The following is a 21,143-nucleotide window of genomic DNA, read 5'->3' on the forward strand; positions in this document are numbered from 1 at the left end:
AAAGAAACTATACAAATGAATCCTCTAGTGCTAGAAGAGCTAGGCCAGGATATAACAGAGGGAGAGATATAAATTTCATGCATAAGAGAAGTTGCACAATAGGGTCTGGTGGTTGGGACTAAAGGATTAGTCCCCTTGATAGCCCAACCATTCTCCTCCAATCCTACAACAATAATAGTCACATCTAATTTGGAACAGGTGAGAATAGAGGAGATCCTGAGGAGTGTGGATAAAGGAAAGAGATTGGTAGTCACAACCATCTCGTCGATTAGTCAACACATGTCAACCTTAGGTATAACTCTGATATGGTTGACACGGGCAATGGAGACCCATCATAAACGACATATTCAAATAGAGACAAAGGGAATGTTAGTTCTGACATAGGTTATATGGACAACAACATCCCCTATGGAAGATCCACATCGAATGGCCTTTATTTCAAGAATAGGTAGGATGATATGGTAGCATATATAGCTATTCCTCCACTCTGTGTTGATCCTAAGGCCATTACATCCTAATATTTTGAGTTACAAGAGGTTGTATTGGGGAACCTTACCAAGGACACTACCAAATATTTGATGACTTTGGGCTTAAATTAGGTGTTCCAACAACTAGATCAAGAAGAAGAGGAGAACAAAGTTTTAAGGAAATAAAATGAAGTTTTGAAGGGATTTGTGAGAGAGGTGGTGGGCCCCATTGACCTAGATTACCCTTAAGGTTGCACTAGCAATTGCCCTCAAAAAATGAGCTCTAACCCCATAACCCAGTAAGTCATTTTGGATGCATGTAAGAGATGGTGTTATAGTTTTTAGGATAAAGGGGTAGAAATCATAGAAGCTAACATGCATATACTGCATAGTGTACAGAAGAATGTGAATAATTTAGCAACAATGGTCAACCATGATTTTGGATTGATAGAAGAGGTATCCACCTAGATTATGACTTGGAAGCCCTAAATACCCTAAAAGGTTAGAAGTATCAAATGTTGTTAAATTTATATTCAAGGGAAGATTTGGATGAGATCAATGATTGGATTGAGAACATTCAATTAGGAAATAGGGTCATGTTGGACCTATGAGGACATCCAAGAGACACAAGCTAGAGATCAAGCTTGAATTTAAGAAGATGATCAATATTATCATGCAACAAGTCTAGAGATTTTTAGTGGTGACTCTAAGAATCAACTATTTTGAGTAGAAACTATGGTGCAATAGTTTTGGGCTTCTTTTAAAGCAACATCATCTGAAGATGAAAGATGGGTAACAATCAAAGTTGAGAAGGTATTGAAATATTTGAAGTCCAAGATGGAAGATTTTGTTGAGAGAAGACAAGAGGTCTAGGATTTTCACAAGGACATGAGGGGTAAGTACCAAACTCTCGACTTGTCAAAACCTCAAAAGATCACCTTAGAAATTGAGAAATTTAAGGTGGCACATCTAGACATCATTTCGGTAGAAGGTCAAGAGGACCCAAATCTCGGATGTTGACCTTTTGGGAGTTAGAAAAATTATGCTAATTTTGACCCTATGACAGCTAAAGGTGTGTAGGTGCACAATTTTGCAAGATGTCTAGGTGTGCTAACCATTTTGGATCAGTTGTGGTGGCATAGACAATTAACTACCATTTCTATTTTTTGAGTGTTTCATGCACTGAAAATACATTTTGGCAGTAGTTTTACTTATAAAGACACCTAGTGAAGCCTAAGTTTGCATATGAAGAAGACTGAGAGACTCATAGATCATCCAAAGTATACTCTCTTAAGTTCCATAAACCATCTAATTAATAAAATAAAGAGTGTAAACCTACTTAGCACCTAGTTAGGAGTCTCTTGTACATAAATTTGCTTAAAATTAGTGCTTTTAGCATGCTTTTTTATAGGAAAAATCTGTATATCCAAAACTTGCATTGAGGATGGAATTTCCTATAAATATAAAGATGTAATATGTATCCAAGCCAATGTTTTGATGTAATAAAGTATTATATTGGTTCTCTCATTCAGTGTGTAGTGTTTCTTGCTAGAATGTGTGTTTCCTTTATGAATTTTATGTTCATGAATAGCGATGGAGCTAATTATTTTATTGTATGTTAATTCTTGTGTGATTAATTAGTTCTAGTGTTTGTCATATTTTTTAACAAATTCCTTTATTGTGATGAATTAGAGAAAGGATCATCTTTGATTTCTTACATAATGATTTGTCTCGTATATGTACACTTTCTGTCGCTATACAATTTGATGAATTGTGAAACATCCTTCAATTTCCATTAGTTCCCTTTAACAATTGCATTGGTGGAGTAAAGGACACACTGCTCCTAATTTCATTGGTTTTCTACTTAATCCCTTTTGAATATTGAATTCACACATGTAAATGTTGCTAATACTTTTGTTCATTAGGAATTTCATTTTCAGTAATTTCCTTTAAATTATTGTTATCCTATCTTTTTTATTTTCTTTGAAAATATGGTTAGAATAGGAATTCATTTAGTTACATAGTTAAAATTTGCATTAATAAATAAATTAGAAAATACAAAACAATATATCAATTTGTGGTCACATTCTTTTCAAAGTTTTGTAGGATTTACAAATACCAACAAATGTCTCCTTATGAACATTCACATTTATCTTGAATTGAGCTACCTAGTAGGTTGAAAAAAACCATCTAGAACCATGGAGTAGGTTAATTTGATCATCTTTTGAAGAGAGAAATTCATAATGATTTTTGTCATTGTCTTTGTGTAAAATTATTGCTCAACAATCAATAGGATGCAAGCAAAATATAGGAGGCAATTGTGCATCACCCTTATCATGATTGTAACCAAAGTTAAGACCCTCATTTTTTATTCATTCTCAAATTTTTGCAATTGATTTCAAAATGTTGAAAAGTAAAACATAGGTTAAAATGAACTCAAGGGCCCATGGTGATTTTTTTGCACAGTTTTCTTGTGGTTTCAAGCAATTTCATTTTCAAATAAAACTAGGTTTCAAGATTAAAAAAATTCATTTTCAAATAAAGTCAGGTTTCAAGATTTAAAGAAATAATTTTTAAATCACATAAATCATGTTTCAAACAATTTCATTTTTAAATCACATAAATCAAGTTTCAAGAAATTTTATTTTCAAATCATTTAAACTTGAAGCGATACACATCCTTACTCAGGTAGTCTCAATGTTATGTTAGTTTGTAGCATTGATTCTCTCTCTCTCTCTCTCTCTCTCTCTCTCTCTCTCTCTCTCTCTCTCTCTCTCACACACACACACACACACACACACATATAGATATATACACACACATATATACATATACATATTGCATGGTCAAATGATTATTCTAGAAACTAGAGCTTCACGTTCATGGATTGGACATCCAAAGTAGCATCCAAATGCTTCATTGAAATCATTTAGTTATCGACTAGGGATATAGACTTGAAATGATGCCTACAAATTATATGCTCTAAAACCTTTTTAATTTCCATTTCTAATCTATGCAAACAAGAATACTTGAATGGGGGTTCTATTTCAAAGTATAGGTTTAAATGAACTTAATCAAGAAGGCAAAAATAAAATTACAAACAAGATTATGCACTATTTGTATTTGTTGTAGGAACAACCAGTGGTTTTGTTACTAGTGGATACAGGAATAATAGAGTTGTATTAGCCTTATGAACAATAAAAACTAATCCTAGTAACTAAGTCCAGTCCCCCAAGTGGGCCCCCTTGGATGAGTGAAAGACTATAAACTCGTAATGAAGTATTGAAAAACAATAGTGTCATCTTTATTGATATAAAATCATAAATAGTACAAAATATAAAATAACAACTATATTGAATGTTGTTACTTGTTACAACTCTCCTCTTCTGTATGGCTTGGGAATTCATGACTTTATCTATAACATCTAAAAGAAACTAACTTCCTAACTCTAGCCTCAACAATCGAGGATTTGATAGCATCATAAATAAATTGCATGAATGTGAAACACTTTATTCTGATTTGAACATGTCTTCAGCAAATGTAGCACACCATAATATCTAGATTTGTGTAAGTGGTTAACAGTTATTAGTTGTGTTGACCTAATCTTTAGTTGTTTGTTGGTACAAGGTGGTTGCATGATCTTGTCTTTGCTTCACTTGCTCATGCTCTTCCTTATGCTTTTCTTTGACTTATTCCTACAACAAACTAGTACACATGTAGTATATCCAAATACATATTAATTCCAATAAATCATAGAAAATATTAAATGCACACATAGACTATTTCTTTCTTACAGTACTTGGCTGCAAGAACCTACCAATTGAAAGTTTAAAGGAAGATTGTATTTTATCTACCAATATGCACATAAGATTTCACTTATCACATATAACTTCTCATTATACCATTATATCCATAAAACCATATGATGTCTTCAACCATAGAAAAGTAGAGTTATTATAGGTTTATATAGAATATATAGTAAAAATTATTTGAACTTATAAAAGGAAAAGACCCTGCAATAACTATATAACCCATAAAACTTATATTATTTCCTAGTCTCATCATTCCACCCTTGTTAGCGTCTTGTTGGTCCTCTATCAAGTATGTGGTTTTTGGCCTTAGCTCTCATCCTAAAATCTATTACAAGGCTAGCTCATGTACCTCTTTTCTGCCCATCCAAATAGTATCCTTTAAAATCTTTCAACTTCTCCCAAATCTACACTTCAATAGCCATATGATTCGCATTCATGTCTTCATTAACACCTAGGAGTAGATGCATGAGTAAAGGAGATTGGAATCCAGAAACTACCTCTAGTCTTCCCTAACATTACATACCAGGGAACCCTTCTGCTTTCCATAAAAAAATTCTACATGGAATGAGGTTCATGAACCTAAAAATCATGGGGAAGTCTTATCTATCTCTGAATGATTGATCTTTTTGCCTCTCTCGACTCTCTATTTTTAATTCTTCAAATTGTGCATATGCAACTCTCTTGAGAGGTTTTATATATTTTTCCCTTTTATCACTAATTGCTAATTTCAAAAAATCATAGAAATAAGTCATGGGATCATGTGCTTTAGGTGTGAGATATAATGGTGTCATCTCTTCTTCTTCCCTCTATGGCTTACCCTAATTTTCTCTGGTAATTTAATTTTAAGCCCAAGACATAAATGCTCTCAATTGAATGTCAGCAACAAACGTCAAATGATTTCAATCCTTGTCATCTAGAACATCCAAATTGTGCATGTATAATTCACACAATAAATTCTTAACTATTGCAGGAGATTATTCAAATGCATGGTAAACTCATGAGGTATATGCAAAGAAGGACTAAGGCCATGAAAAATTGTATTCAACTTGTAATTTAACATCTATTTTCTAAGAAATAGAGTATATACCTATGCTAGAGGTCTGCATTGAAGAAGTAAGGGTATTAATGTAGTTATTTATGTGACCTTATCCTCAAGGAGTGAAATCTTTTCCTTTTGATCTGACAATTCTCTTTGGTGATTGTTAATAATTTGTTGCATCTTCCTTTTCTCCTCTAACCACATACCCTTCTTAGTCGAAAAGTGTTGATATAAACTTATTCTTGTTGCCAAAGGTGTAGAGAAATTTGTTGGGGGGCATTGGTCCTTGATTATTAATGTCAATCCAATCATTGTCATGTGATTCATCTCCTTTAGGCACATTTTCTTGAAATTCATCAACTGGATTCTTTTTCCATATAATTAAGGCTCTTTTAGGGTTATCATATGCTAACTATTGTGGTAGATTTTTAGTTTCCATTTATTAGGTTACCTAAAGAAAGGTCTCCAATCCCTAATTAAATATGGGTTTTATAACTTGATTAACAATATTTTCATTGACTACAGGATAGTCCTCATGAAAATTTTCAAGATCAATGTTTGGTAGTACCTCTTGCTCATTATCAAATTCATTCACATCATGTTAATTTTAATTATCATCACTGTGATCATCTTCAATGTGAACAACATCTTCATCTTTCTAATATTCACTAGAATTTTGTTGAACATTTTCAGAATCTTTTCCTATTTCAAGAATTCTTGCATCAACCATAGAGGTATTTGTGTGGTCATCTTTTCCTACAAGAGTATCCACCACAATAAGGTTCTTAGCTATACATCCACTTCTTCTCACAAGTCTGTCAAACAAAATTTTAGACACCTCCTTTTTCTTCCCTGAAGATTCTCCTCTAGCAAAAGCTATAGAAGTTTCTTTTTGGGATTTCTTCCACTTAGTAGGAGGTGACATATATATACTCAACATCCTCTAAGTCCTTTGGTTGATCTAAGTTTTCTCTCATTAGTTCTTGGACTAACTCCCTCTCAACTCTTTTGGAGGATGACCTGGTTTTAACATCAATTTGAGGTTGATGGGTTGTAGGATTCTCTTCAGGAACAAAATTTTCCTTCTCATTCATTGTAGTAGACATAGATGGTGCTTCTTCTACCAATTTCTTCTTTTTACTAGATGACCTATAGTTTTGAGTAGTTGAGGGCATGGGTCATTCAACAATTTTCACAATACCAAATGATGTGGAAAACCTTCTCCCTATTCATAAACCCTTAGGTCCTCCAATCTTAGGGAAGACTCATCCATTAATAGAAAATCCTCCCATGACACAGTACATTTTTTATTCAAAGCCGTTTCAACTAACAATTTAATTATACAATGATTTCATACTAAATTGGGCTTACCTCCTTGAACATAAGTGACTCTTTTCTTCAACAAACTAAATAGAAAATTTGGAAGATATAAAGGCATGTTTTCATGTTGTAGGTAGTAAAGAATTTTGAAATGAATGTTATGCATTCACTGATGTCTTCTTGCACAAGTAATATACTTCATGATGTAGAGGGCACATTTATTATAGGGTTCTTTCATAGATGTCCCTTCTGTACCTTGCTTTTTGTCTATTTTTAGTGGCTCATCTAAATGTAAAGAAAATTGATCCCTTATTGAACACGGGTCTGAATCCTCTTTGAAAATTTCTCCTTCATGTGGCAACCCAATGATTTCAGCAATATTGTTGGCTTCACTACATTCCACCTTGAGCCCATTTACCATGGCTACCCTATTCTGAAAAGTACTCATAAACTAGAATGCAACTTTGTCATCCCAAGTCATGATCCTTGGAAAATATTGTAACCAACCTTGATTCTCAAACAGAGGATGACAAACATTATCTTCTAAAATAATGCTATGAATTATCTATTCATTTTGTAATAGCAAACCACACATGGTTATACCCTCAAAATGCCATAGTTAAAATAATTACCCATAAGAGAAATAACATAGTTTGGTATGGAATTAGCTTGCATAAGTTTGAAATTTGTAGAGCACTATTTAACTTTTTCCTTGAGAACGATGGAAAAACGAATCACCGAATAATGATAAAAACAAACAAATGCTATTTTTAGACCATTTCATATCATAATTTCATTCCATCATGAACTTACTTATGTCCATAAATGAAATTTTTTTTGTATGTAATGTCCCCATCTTTTTAGCAACTCAGTGGAATTCTTAGCCTTTACATTCTCCGAAGGCTAAGTGGAGAAATAAAAAGAAATTGATTAAATTAATTTCTTATAAAGTCATTAAATAAATTAAAATAAAAAGGTGACTTTATATTTAATTAATTTAATTTTCTGGAAGCACAATTAATTATTGTATTGCAAGGGAGAAGCTTCTAGAGAGTGCATTTTCTAGAAATACAACTAATTATTTATTGGAAAGGGGGAAGCTTCTAGAGAATGCAATTAAATAATATTTTATTTCCTTCTAGAAGGGGGAAGGAAAAGAATAAATAGAGTGAGAGCTTCATTGTTTATCATCCAATTATAGTGAATTGCATTTGATATAAACTTGGGAGAAGAAACTAAGGTTTCTAATTTATGTCAACCATTGGAGAATGTCAACTCTTCAGTGTTGCATCCATTTGAGGTGGTGAAATATCCACTAAATTTGGCATTCGGGAGAGCTTCATTCTGGAGTTTTTTTTGTGCTTAAATTGGAGAATACATTTTGGTTTCTATAGTATGCATGCACGATGCCGCGCTACAATATTTATTTTTAATTCATTTCCATTCTTGGGCATCACTATTATCAGGTTCCTCTTGCAACTATTAGTAGTTAGCATTGTAATTTTTAGGCATATGATTTTGTTGTGATAATTCAAAATTAGATTTTGGCATTACTTTAGTCTTTATTGTAATCCCATGAGAATGAATTCAATAAAGGAGATACATGTTGGATACCATTTTTTTGACGAAATGTCCATCTAATAGCATATACGATCAACATACTAGTTGTATGTTAATTGTTTGTCAAAATGTTAGTTGGTTGTAGGTATGCATTCCATATCTAGTTTCCATATATATGCATTGAAAATGCCAAAAGAACTGCACTTGCATATTAGTTCATTATAAGAGGCATTGTAATATCATTTGCGAACATTCTAAATTTCATAGCATTGAGAGGCAGCATACAAGTGTTTGACAATATTCCTTGAGCTAAAATCAGTCTGTTTGGGCAAGGGATATTACATTGGTATCATAGCCTAGTTCCTACCATCCTAAGGGTTTAGCAATCACAAGCCACCTAGGGTTAGCTCTCATAGATTTTTCACTATCAAGCGAGCTTTGTTTGACAAGGAACAAGATTTTGACAGGTAGCCAGACACCATGGATGATAGGCAAGAGAATAGCCCACCAAGAGACAATAGGAATGAGGATCAGGAAATAAAAGAATTTTTTAGAGCAATGGTTATAGGACAAGACTGAATGGCACAGGCTTTGTGGGCACTCACCACCATGGTTGAGCGCATGAACCCACAAGACAAATGGAATCAAGAACAAGGGGATAATAGGAGTGCAGTGGGATCACCTAGAGCTCATAGAACTCTTTCCAGAATATTAGACAGGCCCACACATCCTACCTTTGTTAGAGAGGAATTAGTATAGGAACCAATGGACAAAGTTGAGGATGATACATTTGTAGATATCCTTATGGCTTCAAATGATGAATGGGAATTGTTAGCTCCTCAAGTTTGGGAGAGGATGAACTTTAAATGCTTTGTAAATCAGAGGAGAGAACATTACAGGTCACTCAAACAAGATAGGAGGCCAAGGAGTCAAAATAGTGAGCCGAAGAGGGCTAAAGGCAAGCTTGCTATGTCTACATTTGACAAGAATGGTAAGATGATTGCTCAAGCTTAGATTCATATGCTTGACACATTCTTGGTGTTGAGGCCAATGACAAAGATTGAAGCTATCAAATACACCACTTTGCATTTGGAGGAAGTAGCACATGATTGGTGGTACCATGGTATGGTAACACTTCAGCATAATTAGGTAACAGAGTACCAAGACTTTTTGGAAAGATTGGTTGAAAGATTTAACAAGAAAGATCTAGAGGTTTACTTTCAAGAATTAGCATTGTTGTAATAAGTAGACAACTTGGAGTATTTCATTGGTGAATTTAAGCGGTTGGCAGTCATGGTAGCAAACATTTTAGAGCATAGATTGATAGTTCTTTTTATTGAGGGCCTATCTGAACCATTGAGAGTTTGGATAAAGGCATTTGATCCCATTTCTTTACAAGAAGCTATGAAAAAGGCAAGAAATATGGAACATCAAGTCTCAACAAACAAATTTCAGTCTAAAGGAGCATCTTCTAGTAAGGATAACAAACCATTTTATAAAAAACTAGAGAGGATTGATTTTTAAAATGATTCTGAAGATAAAACTCCAGTACCTTTTGATAGGGAAACATTAAATTATTTGAGGAAGAAAAAATTATGTTTCTATTGTAAGGGACCCTATGATGCAAACCATGATTGTCCTCTTAGATCAAAGGGAAAAGCTAATAGAGTTATGTGGGCATACTATGAGGAATCGGAATTAGATAATTCAGACCAGCAATCTGATATAGAGGAAATAGATGGTGAAAAAAAAAAAGACAAGGCTAAAAACTTGTCTAAAATGCAGTCCAAGGATGGAGAAGGAGATGGGAAACCTAGGGAAGCTAGTCTCACTAATATTAAGTAGGAAGGATCATTTTGAATGAGAGGAGTACTTGCTAGACAACGAGTTATAACTCTGGTTGATAACAGTTCCAATCATAATTTCATTGATGCTAGGTTGGTGGAGAAGCATGGCATACAAACATAAGAGTTTGGGGGAATTAGAGTAGTTGATGGCTATGTCCTCAATTGTGATCATAAGATCACTATACTCCCATTGGAAGTTAATAATTATTGATGCAGGAGCATCCAGAGGTATAAGGGCAATCCTGTGTCACCCAAAAAAATGTACTTAGACTTAGTTTTTGTTTCATGTCTTTACATTTTTGGATACCCATTTGGCTCAAATAAAGGTTCCAACTCTCATAGTTCAACTATCAGTGCATTTGAAAATCCCAAAAAAATAGGAGCATGCAATTTGGCCACCTTTTTGGTGACCTAGAAGGTGTGACTTGGCCAGATGAATGTAATTGAGATTTAGAGCATTCCAGAAAAAGAATCAGGTCAAAGGGCCCCACGGTTTGAAAGTTATTGCAGTTTTTTGGGTTTTGGAGATCTCCTAAGAATGCTTCAAATTCAGGTTCAGGGCATTAAATGACCTTGAAAAGGGTCAAAAAATGGGGGACGAGCGAAGCTTGTCCATAGGGCTATAGAGCACTTCGAGAGCTTTCCGAAAATGTAAACGGTTCGTCAATCAGAGCTACGGTTCAAAAGTTATGCCTCCTGAAAGTTCGGCTACCGTTTCTGGATTCTTCTAGATTTGCACCGACTTCTAACGCAGCTTCTGGAACCTTCTATTTTGTCGGTGGATGCCTACTAGCACTTTCTAGAATGTACTCCTAGTCCTTAACCCTTCGGGGTCTATTTAAGGAGATTTTTGGCATTGTAAAAGGCAGTTCGGATTGGAGCTTGAGAGGAGGTGCTAAAAGGAGAAATATTCTCCAGATTTATGCTATTGTAAGCCCGTAGGGCATATTTTGAAGTTTATTTTCTCTGCACTGTTTGTACCAGCTTATTTTCTCAGTTAATATAATTCCCCCTTTCTATTGTGTCTATTCTGTTGTTGGGTTGTGTCCCCATCAATTATGCCTTTAAGGAAGATTTCTATGTTGTGCTTATGGGAGATATAGATATAGTCCTTGGGATGAGTTAGTTGCACGATATTGGTGAGTTCACTCTTAATCTCAAGGAGATGGAGATGAGGTTTAAAGTGAATGGGAAGACATGGCTTCTTAAGGCAATCAGGGATAGTGATTTCAGAATGGTCTCTTTTTGAAGGATGACTAGATTGATTTTACATGATTAGGTAGAGTGGGCAGCAGAGTGCATGTTAATGCCATCACAGGAGGGACAACAGAAGACTGAATATCCTCTTGATATTCAGAAGCTTAGAGTTAAACACTCTAAGGTGTTCAGTGACATTCCACCAAGTAGACCACCAGATAAGGGTATTGAACACATCATTGAGTTAGAGGAGGAGGCTAAGCCCATCATGATTACACTTTACAAGCATCCAAAGAGGTTGAAGGATGAAATTGAAAAAACCATAAAGGAGTTACTTGCTATGGGCCACATTAGACAAAGTAAGTCTCCTTTTGCTTCTTTATTTGTGTTGGTGAAGAAGAAGGATGGGACATTGAAGATCTGCATTGATTACAGGGTGCTTAATAGGAAGACAATTAAAAATAGGTACCCCATTCCCAGGATGGATGAGTTAATAGATGAGCTTCATGGAGCTTGCTTCTTCTCAAAAATAGATTTGAGATCACGTTACCACCAGATCAGAGTTAGAGAGCAGTACATCGAGAAGATAGCCTTTAGATGTCATTGTGGCCATTTTGAGTTCATAGTTATGCCATTTGGGCTAACTAATGCACCTACTACTTTTTAGGCAACAATGAATAGGGTTTTCCATCCCTGATTGAGGAAATTTGTACTTGTCTTCTTTGATGATATCTTGGTGTATAGTAGATCTTGGGAGGACCACTTAGTTCACCTTAACACAATGTTGGATATATTGGGAAGAGAGTCCTTGTATGCAAAGGAGTCAAAATGTAATTTTTGTATGATAGAGTTTTATTTGGGTCACATCATCAGTGCAAAAGTCGTACGCATGGATCCTAAAAAGATTTGTGCCATTTTGGAGTGTCCTTCATTAGTGAACCTTACATAGTTGAGGGGCTTTCTGGGATTATGTGGTTTGTACAAGAGGTTTGTGGATGGATATTCCAAGCATGCAGTACCCTTGACAGATTTGATGAGAAAGGGAGCTTTCTTGTGGACACTTGAGGAACATGAGTGTTTTGATAAATTTAAGGAGTTGATGACTTCTTGTCCAGTGTTAGCATTACCAGATTTTAGCAAACCTTTTGAGCTACACTGTGATGCTTCCAGAGAGGGCATTGGAGCACTGCTTATGCAGGAGAAACACCCTATTTCTTATGAGTAGGAAATTGAGAGGGTCAGAGTGGAGCTTCAGCATATATGATAAGGAGATGTTAGCCACTATGCATGCTTTGGAAAAATGTAGGCAAATTTTGGTAGGTAGAAAATTTTGTATCAAAATTGACCATAATAGCCTAAAACACTTTTTGGAGCAACGAGATCTCAATGATAGGCAGCAAAAGTGGGTGAACAAGTTACAGTCCTATGACTTTGATATTACATATTTTAAGGGGACACAAAATGTAGTTGTTGATGCCTTATCACGTAGGCCCCATTTGAGTTTATTGACATACATATTGGAGGATTGGAGAGAATTGATCCTTGCAAAGTATGCAAAGGATGTGTGGATAGTTGAATTCATAGATGGGACTATTCAGGACAATAGATACACCCTTGTGAATGAGCTCATCATTTACAAAGGGTGAATGTTTTTGGTTCCAAGCTTAATAGTGAGGAGGTGGTTCTGAAATTTTTTCATGAATCACCTATGACAAGACATCCTGGTTTCTACAAGACATACTGGCAGATTAGAGAGTGCTTCACATGGAAAGGGCTCAAAGTAGAGGTACTTTAGTATGTTAGGGAGTGTCCCATCTACCAGTAGAATAAGCAGGAACACTCTTATCCAACCAGTTTACTTCAACCACTTCTAATTCCTGATATGAAGTGGGAGTGTTTATCTGTGGACTTCATCACAGGACTGCTTAGAGCCCAAGGCAAGGACTGCATATATGTGGTTGTGAATCACCTCACGAAGTTTGCACACTTATTTCTAATCATTGCTACATAGGTGGCAGAGTTGTTCTTTAAGGAGATATTTAGATTACATGGCTTACCTCAAAGCATTGAGTGACAGAGACAACAAGTTTATGAGTCACTTTTGACAGGAGCTATTCAGGTTGAGTGTGACAGAGCTCACTCTAAGTACTAGCTAACACCCTCAAATAGATGGTCAGATGGAGATAGTGAATAAATGGGCAGAGGAATATCTTAGAAATTATATAGTAGGGCAATAGAAGGCATGGGTAAAGTGGATTATCTCTATCAGTATTGCTACAACACCACTTATCACATGTCTATTCAGATATCACCCTTTAGGGCCTTGTATGGGTATGAGGCACCCAATTTTATGAATCTGCTTTTGAGTTATAGTAGAGTGCCCAATGCAAGTGATTTGTTACAAGAGAGCCAATACATTGTTAAGACACTCAAGGATAATATAACCAAGGCACATAATTAGCAAAAGCAATATGGAAACTAGAAGAGGAGTGAGTGGACTTTTGAGGTTGGAGATATGGTGTATCTTATGTTGTAGCCTTACCATCAATACACTCTCAAGAAGAGTGGTGCCGAGAAACTTAAGCCATGATACTATGGTCCATTCAAGATTATTAAAAAAGTGGGAGAGGTGGCTTATGAGTTAGATTTTTTGCTGGAGAGCAAGGTGCACAATATTTTTCATGTGTCATGCCTCAAGAAGGCACTAGGACATCATTTTGTTCCTTCTATAGAGCTTCCACCCTTGGATGATGAGGGAAAATGGGTATTGGTGCCAGAGGCTATCATTGATTTTAGGGAAAGAAACTTGAGGCGACAAACTATAGGGGAGTATTTGGTGAAATGGAAGGACTTGCCAGTAGAGGATGTGACATGGAAGAATGAGGAGATTTTGCAGCATCCAGACTTGAAGTTGCTTGAGGACAAGCAATTTCAAGGAGGGTGGACTGTAATTTCCCCATTTTTTTAGTATCTCAATGGAGTTCTTAGCCTTTATATTCTCTAAAGGCTAAGTGGAGAAATAAGGAGAAATTGATTAAATTAATTTCTTATAAAGTCATTAAATAAATTAAAATAAAAAGGTGACCTTATATTGAATTAATTTAATTTTCTATAAGCACAATTAATTATTGTATTGCAAGGGAGAAGCTTCTAGAGAGTGCATTTTTTAGAAATACAACTAATTATTTTATTGGAAAGGGGGAAGCTTCTAGAGAATGCAATTAAATAATATTTTATTTCCTTTTAGAAGGGTGAAGGAAAAGAATAAATAGAGGTGAGAGCTTCATTGTTTATCATCTGATTATTGTGAATTGCATTTGATATAAACTTGGGAGAAGAAACTAAGGTTTTTTATTTCAGTCAACCATTGGAGAACATCAACTCTTCAGTGTTGCAGCGATTTGAGGTGGTGAAATATCCACTGAATTTAGCATTTGGGAGAGCTTCACTATGGAGTTCTATTTGTGCTTAAATTGGAGAATACATTTTGGCTGCTACAATACGTATGCACGATGTCGTGCTACAGTATTTATGTTTGATTTATTTGCATTCTTGGGCATCACTATTATCAAGTTCCTCTTGCAACTATTAGTAGTTAGAATTGTAATTTTTAGGCATATGATTTTGTTGTGATAATTGAAAGTCGGATTTTGGCATTACTATAGTCATTATTGTAAGCCCATGAGAATTAATTCAATAAAGGAGATACATGTTGCATACCATTTGTTTGACAAAATGTCCATCTACGAGCATATATGATTAGCATACTAGTTGTATGTAAATTATTTGTCAAAATGCCAGTTGGTTGTAGGTATGCATTCCATATCTAGTTTCTATGTATATGCATTGAAAATACCAAAAGAACTACACTTTCATATTAGTTCATTATAAGAGGCATTGTAATATCATTTGCAAAAATTCTAAATTTCTTAGCATTGAGAGGCAGCATGCAAGTGTTTGGCAATATTCCTTTAGCTAAAATCAATAAGTTTGGGCAAGGGATATTACATTGTACCTTCCACTCATATGAATAAGTTATCACATCAAATTAATGATTTAAACATATGATATGGCATAAATTTTTAATGATAGAATTAGAAAATATTTTATCTAATGTCAAAAAATATGTATACAAAATTGAGTAGACAAATGCAATTCCCCCTTCCCAACTTAAAGTGGAGCATGGGTCCCACCATGCACTTGCGAGAAGAAATACTAGTGGCATAAAAATAGTAGCTATGAAATTAATAGAAATAATAATAGGTATAAATGCATGGTACTAACCTAGATGTGGAGTTGGTAATTTATTCGTTGCTACATGCCATACCATTGAAGTGAGGATGAGGTGAAATGTAGTAAAGAAAAGAAGGTGAATTGAATATTTTATGGAAAAAAGTGAAGTGAATTTATTATGGACTTTTATCAGAGTCAAAGAAATAAGTTAGACTGAGTAGAAGACTCAATCACCATGGCTAGAGGAGGTTCCTCAAAATTGAACTATTGTAGGAACTCCTTGCTTTGAGGCTTATGATATATTTTAAGCCTATGACTGTTGACCAAGAGTTTGAAAGGTGCATGATCAATTGTTGAAATTTGTACTCCACCATAGCCAAATACTGAGATTATTTCATATGGTCCTAACCACCTTGTTTGGAATTTTCCCAGATTGTACCAATAACATGAGTCATACAGCAATGTCCAGTCACCAACTTTGAATTTCTTATCCTTGATGAATTTATCATGTCATGTATTTTGTTGCCTTTGGATAATTTCAATATTGTGTAATATGAATTTCCTGTATTCATCAAGTCCATTTAGTTGTAAAATTCTTTGTTGTTGTGCTTTAGTGATGCCCATGTTCAATTCTAATTTTGTCCTCAGTGTCTTATGCTCAAATTCAATAGGCACCATAGCTTGTTTACCATAGATTGATTCAAATGGATTAAAACTAGTAGTAGTCTTCCATGTAGACCTATAGGCCCAAATGGCTTCAGGTAGATGGAATGCCCAGTCCTTCTTGTGGATGGCTACAATTTTAGTCAAAATGGCTTTAATTTCTCTATTAGTAATCTTGGCTTGACCATTAGCTTGCAGATGGTAAGCTGAAGACGTGCCATATCTTATTTTGTATTCATTCATGAGGGATTTTATCAAATTGGAGGTGATTGAGCATCTTGATCAGTTACTAGTTCCCTAGGGACACCAAATCTAGTGAATATTGCTTCATACAAGAATTCAACAACATTTTTATCCCTAGCATGCTTTATAGGTATTGCTTCTACCCTCCTAGTAACATAATTAGTGCAAACCAACATATAAGATTTACCATTTGAGGAAAGTTCTATGGGTCCAACAAAGTTTATACCCCATTTATCAAAAGGTGTAACAATTATCTATGGTTGTAGGGGAATTTCATCAGACTTTGTGGTCATTCCCATTCATTGACATCTATCACACTTTTTAGTATACCTTACTGCATCTCGGAGTAATGTAGGCCAGTAATATGTTGTTGTCAAAATTATGAACGTTATTCTCTTAGCTACAAAATGTCCTCCACATGGCTCATCATTACCTGCTCTAAGATATCATATGTCTCATCGTCTCTTAGACATCTTCGTATTACTTGATCAAGTCCAATATAAAACATACAACCAACAATCTAAGAAAAGTTAAAACTTTTTCTTTATTAACAACCTATGCTCTTTTGGGGAGAAATGGGTAGATAATCTTCCTATATTAAGGTAGTTAGCAATATCAACATACCATGGATTTTTTCTGGAGATGGAAAATAAATGCTCATCTAGAAAATTATCATCTATTGTTGTAGGATCTTCTGGAACATGTCGTTAGAGAGAATCATCTACCACATTGACCTTCCTTGGCTTGTTAATTATGATTAGATTAAATTTTTGCATCAGTAACAACCAATGAGTCAATTTGCCAAAAATAATAGGCTCATTCATCAAATACTTTATAGCTGAATGGTCTCTATGTACAAATATCTAATATCTAGTAGCTGAATGGTCTCTATGTACAAATATCTAATATCTAGTTATGTAATGTATGAATTTATTAAGGGCATAGATTATTGCAAGCAACTCTTTTTCAGTGAAAATGTAATTGAGTTATTCTCCCTGCAAGTTCTTGCTCATATAGTAGATGGCATGTTTAACTACTCCTTCTTTTTGGCTTAAGATAGCTCCTAAAGCATTATTAGAAGCATCTATATAAATATGGAATGGCAGATTCCTATTAAGACCTTGTAGAATAGGGGCTATAGTTAAAACTTGTTTTATCTATTTGAAGGACTTGTTACATTCTGCATCACATCCAAATTTAGCATCTTTATTTAACAAATTATATAACAGACCTGCAAGTTGGCTAAAATATTCAATGATTCTCTTGTAATAACTAGCATGTCCAAGGAATCTTCTAACATCTTTCTTTTTTTCAAGAGTTGGCAACTACTTATCACTTCAATTTTTGTTGGATCAACTTGAATACCCAAAGATGAATATAATACCCTAAACCAAATCCTTCCTCCATCATCATGTAGCACTTTTTACTATTCAAAGAGATATTGTAATCTTGACATCTTTTGAGAATTTGTTGTAAGTTAGTTTGATCCTCCTTATAAGTGGAACTATATACAGTAAAATCATCCATATATGTTTCCATGTAATGAGCAAAGATGCCAAAAAATATAGTGATAATAGATATTTGAAAAGTTGTAGGTACATTGACTAAATAAGAAAAAGTTTCCCGGGGGAAAGTAAATATTGTCTTATCATGATCCTCTAGCACTTATTTGATCTTATTATAACCACTAAAACCATCCAAGAAGAAAAAATACTTTTTACTAGCCAATTTATCAAGAACTTGATCAATGAAATGCAAAGGGAAATGGTCATTCTTAATGGTTGAATTTAGTTCTCTACAATCAACACAAACTATGAGGCCTCGCCCCGACCCATCGTAGCATAGTGATACCTTATTATTATTTTGATACTTATGACTTGATATGTCAAGACACTATCAGATACACTGAACATATCATATTATATTATTTCATGTTGTGTGATGTTTACTTTCAGATATTTGAGTTCGTCATTTAATGCTTTATGAACACGTATGTTGACGAAATAAGTAAATGTAGGATTAACACTGTGATTAAGAGATTTTAATGGTTAAGAATATGAGTAGGATGAGAGAGACCCTGATTGATTTATAGATGTATGTTTTAATTCATGTGATTCCCTGATACGTATATACATATGTGCATGTGATTTTATGGGACTACTAATGTGTGCAATGAGTGTGCAGGATATTTTAGCCGAGAAACCTGACGGAGGAATGGAACTAATCCCTATGTTCCATTTGTGGAAACCTTGTTGTTCGTAACTTAATTCTATTGTGAGATGTATGAATGTATCTTTCTGTGTTCCGTAAATGTTAATGTTTGTAACTGTATTCTTATAGTGTCACTTGACACTCGTGAATTGTTTATGTTCTCCAGCATGCTAGGGTTAGCTATGTAACCTTTGGACCTAAGTCGGATTAAGTTAGTGTCTTTTTGCTAATTTGGTTCTTAATCGAGTTTAGTCACCCTTAATCCAAATTAGTGCTTAATCTGCATTTTTAGAGTTGTTAGATGGTCCTAATTATTTCCTAAATTTTGTTTGGTTCACAACCTATTCCTAAGGCTTTAAAACATGAAACATTTATACCCAAAGGGTATGGGTATGGGTTGGGGATCTTTTCCAACCCCTAAGCCCCTTTTATTGACTTTTGAGGTCACTCAAAAAGTCTATTTTTGCCTTTGTGCGAAAATTGCAAGTGACTACCATGAGTTGCATCACCTCACCTCCACTTAGTGGTTAACCTTAGTATGGGTTGAGTTAGAAACTTCTAGATTAGTAGGTGGGTGGAGGAAGTTATTGCCCTTTTTGGTGGTTGAGTTTGAGACTTATTTAGAGGTCCTCCTTGGAGTAGTTTTGGTTGTTACCCAATCTCTACTTTTAGAGAGGAGTCTTGGTAGATTGAAGGAAGGAAGGGAAAAGCTCTACTCAAATTGTTCATTTTCCATTACCTCTTTGTGAAGTTAGGAGTTCTTCATCTCCCTTGTTCATATTTTCATGCTTATTTCATGCTTATGCTACTTTGTTGTTGTTTGGATACTTATATGTATGTTGGGTATGTTGGGAAGGATTGAAAACCATGTTTCTTGAATGCTTTTCTTTCATGTTTATGTTTGAATTTTGAAGTTTTCCTGTATGGGTGTTTTGGCATTACTCACCCTTAGAGAGGGAAAAAGTGGCCAATTTTGGGAAAGGTCATTTTAGTTGGACTCCAACAGTGTAGAGTCTCTTCTCCGGATGAGAAGAGGGAGAGAGGGTAGGGTGTTATGGGCCCCTACCTGTCAGCACAAACCACGTATGAGTTTTGGCATGTAAGAATGGAAGAACGAAAGTTCTTGATTTATAGCCCCGATTGGGCACTTGGTTTGGTGTTGTGTCTGACATCTCCTGTTGGAAAAATCCACCTTTCCCTAGTTTTGATTCATTGTGAATCCTATTGTGAAAACCTAATATGAATATGCATGTTTGATTTGTCTTTTGGTCATGCTTGTTGACACCTTATCAAATTATGTTCCCTCCATGATCTTAGCAATGTGTTGCATAAAATGATGTTGATCTGTTGATAAGGGACTTGAAGGAAATTTATTTGATTGTTGTAAATTTGAGATTGGAATCCTATGTAATTTGTATTTCAAAACCTTGTTGTAATGGCAATGATGCCAGGTTTTCTTCCTGGTTCTTTCCCGACTGAGCCTTTGAATTAGGTTTGCCAATAAAATGGTGATTGAGCAATATTGCTTATCATGAGATTTAATCGTAATTTTCAATTATATGGATGCACATCAAAAATAGGATCAATGGTGATGGTTTAGTTAAGAAAAATTTTCAAGTTTCCTTATATGTTAAAAATGAAAATTATGTTAAGGAAAGAAAAATGGATATGGTTGATATATTTCAATTCAAGTTTGTTTATGAGATCAAATAAATCTGGTATTAATGTGACACAAACTATTGAATCTATGTTTTTAAGTCCATTCAAAAATATACACCTTGAAAAAAAATACATTGCTTTGTAAATCTATACTTTAAAAAAAAGTGTTCCAAGAGAGTAAAAACTCTCTAGTTTTTGTATGGAGAGACAATTTAATTCCCCTCATAACAACAGAGAATCTTTAAAAGATTCTTTTTCATTTTTTGATTGAAAAATATAAATTGAAAATTAATCAATTTATAAATAAATGTAGCAATTCAAAAATAGACTATTAACACATTTAAAACTATCCTAATATCTATTCTTACCTAATAAACTTTTTGTCTTAAATGTTTACCCATCTCCCCTTGGGCATCAGTTCTAAAGATGCATTTAAAAAAAAGGTTTTATGAAAAAGTTTTTAGCAAAGTCAAAATTGCCATGATGGGAGGGTGACATCACCTGTCTCCACATCCCATACCCCCCATCTTGGTTGGCGCGCTCATCTTATGCATTTAGGGGAGGGCTTTAACAAATTGATGTGTTTATTAAAACTACGAATTATTTTGGCTTGGGCCTGCGTGACCTACCCCCACGCAAGGATAGAGGGGACCGCCCTACCATGCGCAGGCCTAGGTGTAGGGTGGTTGTAGGAGTTAGTAATAGGGGTTAGTATAGGTTAGTGTTAGGTTAGTGTAGGTGTTAGCAAATTTATGTATGTTAGTTTATTTTGATGTTTTATTGTTATTTGTTAAAAGTTTTTGTTTTAAAATTTAATATATTTTAGTGGTATTAGTTTATTAGTGTAATTTAGTTAGTTTAGTATTAATGTTTGTCTTAGATTTTCATATGT

Source organism: Cupressus sempervirens, chromosome 3 (genome assembly GCF_028749045.1).
Source record: "Cupressus sempervirens isolate cs-2001-9-10 chromosome 3, ASM2874904v1, whole genome shotgun sequence".
Classification (NCBI taxonomy): domain Eukaryota; kingdom Viridiplantae; phylum Streptophyta; class Pinopsida; order Cupressales; family Cupressaceae; genus Cupressus; species Cupressus sempervirens.